Source organism: Orycteropus afer, unplaced genomic scaffold, assembly GCF_000298275.1.
Source record: "Orycteropus afer afer isolate SDZICR_OR568_19922 unplaced genomic scaffold, OryAfe1.0 scaffold00355, whole genome shotgun sequence".
Classification (NCBI taxonomy): domain Eukaryota; kingdom Metazoa; phylum Chordata; class Mammalia; order Tubulidentata; family Orycteropodidae; genus Orycteropus; species Orycteropus afer.
In genome coordinates this window covers 212,312-215,466 of record NW_006921942.1, presented here as the reverse complement: position 1 = coordinate 215,466, position 3,155 = coordinate 212,312, and positions in this window count along the sequence as shown.

Here is a 3,155-nt window from a genome sequence, read left to right as displayed (position 1 = left end):
CGGTATCACTACGGAAGTAGATTGCCCCATCTTCCTTCTGAGGAGTGGCTGGTGGATTTGAACCGCCAGTCTTCTGGTTAGCAGTCAGGTGCCTTAGGCACTATGCTACCAGAGCTGCTACTCTTCACCTACTGAGCTGCATATCCTTCAAGGCCCAGGTCTGATGTCCTCTTCTTGGAAAAACTTCCTTGGTTCCTCCAGGGAGACTTAGTTTCTCTTTCCTATATGTTCCCATAGCTATTTATACATAATACTATTCGTATTAGCAAATATTTATATAGCACTATGGGCCAGGTACTATTCTAAGTACTTCATCCGTATTAACTCATTTAATCCTCACAACAACTCCATGAGGTAGTGTCGTCATTGTTATTATTAGCTCTATTTTACAGTTGAGAAAACTGAGTAGGTAAAGAACTTTCCCAAGGGCAAGCTGGGATTTGAAACCAGGTGGGTGGCTCACAGTCTGTGTTCTTGGCCACTGTACTCTTACCTCCTCATTACTCTGTATATGATATACCACCTTGAACTATCTCCGGCCCCTTTGGAGAGTAAATTCTGCCAGTCCATGAATCCTGTTTTAAGAGTAGTGTGGACCATGTAGTGGACACCCAACAGATTGAGGATAGTAACTGAGAAAGCACACCTCTGAGTCTAAATATAGCCTGGCTCCTCACTGAGTGCTTGCTTTGTCTCAGAATCAAACAGACAAGGTAACTTCTTATCCCCATTTTCTAAGTAAGCAAACATTCAGAGAGCTGAATTAACAGTGACTGGCACAGACAAATATTTGCTGAACATTAGAAAGCTCTGTGAGGGCAGAGATTTTTTACTATTCTTCACTACTTTATCCCTGGCCCCTAGAAGGGCCTCCTGCTTGAAAGGCACTCAATAAACATTTGTTAAGGATTTGAAACCAAATTGGGCTTACTCCAAACCCATGCTCTAACCACTATACTATATTTCTCTCAGAGCATTCCTGTAGGGTTTTTACTTTACATCTATTTCTAAAAAGGAATCAAGATAGTGTGTGGAACAAAACTCAAAGTCATTTAAAAAGAAAAAAAAAAAACTGACCAGGTTTGCTGGTCTGATAGAGCCTGGTGGAACCCCTGAGAGACCCCTAGCTGCCCTTCAGGTCTGGAACTGAACCCACACCTGTGGCTTCCAGCCAAACGAAAGACAGGCATATGAGTTGAACATTTACATTAGGTAGATACACTCTTTGGAGAGATCAATCATGGGAGAATAGAGGGGCAGTGTATGCACAGGGAGACAGGGCAAGACTGCACGGGAGGGAAGGACACAGGGAGGAACTGGGAGGGGAGCTGTTGCATGGTGGGAAATTGCAGTCAATGTCATGAGACAGTGTATATGAACCGCTATATGGAAAGTGAATTTGCTCTGTAAACTTTCATCCAAATCACAATAATTTTTTTTTTTTTTAAAGAATCAAGAAAAAGCAAAAAGGATTCTGAAGACGTCGTCTATTAAGATGTTTAGGTTGAGGCTCATGGTTGAGATAACTAAAGCCCAACTCTTAACTTACCACAAAGGACCAGTCCCTGGAGAAGGACATAATGCTCAGTAAAGTACAGGGTCAGTGAAAAAAAGGAAGACCCTCAATGAGATGCATTGCCACAGTGGCTACAACAGTGGGCTCAAACACAGAAACGATCGTAAGGATGGTGCAGGACTGGGCAGTGTTTTGTTCTGTTGTGCAGAGGGTCACTATGAGTTGGAACTGAGTAGACAGCACCTAACAACAAAACTGACTTAAGCAAAAACGTGAATTTATGATTGGGCTACTGAGGTGTCTTATCAAACCCAGGGCAGGAAAGCATCTAGGCCATAGGAACAACTAGTACTACTTAATCTTATGTTGTGGAGACTTCCTCTCCTTTCTCTCACTCTTCTCTCACTGCAAACGGGTTCTCTGCATGGCAGGAAACAGAGTAGCCAGTAGCTCCTAGACTTTTCCTCTTACAGCTTTTGACAATGGAAGAGAAATTGTGCCGAATACTATCTCTGGTTCTGTGTTCAAAAGTCTTAGATTAGCCCAGCTCATGTCTGCTCCCTACCCCAAGCCCCATCAACCAGGCTGGGGATGGACTCTTGAAGGAGTAGGGCAGTTCCCATGGAAACCAAATGGAGTAAAGGTGAAGCGGTTCCCAGAAGGGTGTGTGGGTTGGTGGGAAGGAGGACATGCTGGGCACACAAAGCAATGGGTATCCACTGTGGAGTTTCTGTCTTCCAATCACTAAGGTACTTGTTTTTTCTAGCAGCAGTGATGAGCTTATGCTAAGTCCAAATTCCACCTGGGTAGCACATGCCATTATCTTCATCCATTATCTATAATACACCCATTTCTCAGTCAACCATGGTTAGGTTCCAAAGACCAAGATGTTTCGTGAAATATGCAAAAAGGGAGGATGACTACATCATTACATGACTGCATCATTATATAACTATCAAATTACATCACTACATAACTGCCAAACCACTGACGATCATAAGCCAGCCAAGCTGTCACACAGCCATAATAACCAGTGTCAATTTTGCCTCACATTTTGGCATGCATTACTGCCAGATGTATGTCGTTAATGCACAAAATAGTAGGTTTTATTACTGTGGTCATAAATGCAAAATGGATAATGAGACAGTTGATAAGTGAAGAATAAATGTAGTCACTCCTTACAAATAATACACTTCGGTATGGTTTTGGCAGGAGCTCTGGTAGCGTAGTGCCTAAGGCACTTGACTGCTAACCAGAAGGCTGGTGGTTCAAACCCACTAGCCACTCCTCGGAAGGAAGTTTGGGCAATCTACTTCTGTAGTGATACTGCCTCGGAAACCCAAGGAGGGGTCGCTATGAGTTGGGTCCGACTCAATGACACATAACAACATGCTTTTGGCAGAGTTATGTATCTCATTAGTCCTTGCCAAAAGCTTTTGAAATAGGTTTCTACAAGTGAAATAGTCATAGTATTTAAGGTATTACTTCAGTTGTAAGGTACTAAAAGCAAATTTGAGCTAATTTAACCGTAAAAGAGGATTTATTGGCTCAAGGGATCCAAAGTAGTGTTCACTGAACAACCTAGCCCCTCCCAAAGGGCAGGCAGAGTGCAGCTGGGCCTCAGGAACAGCTGCCCCCA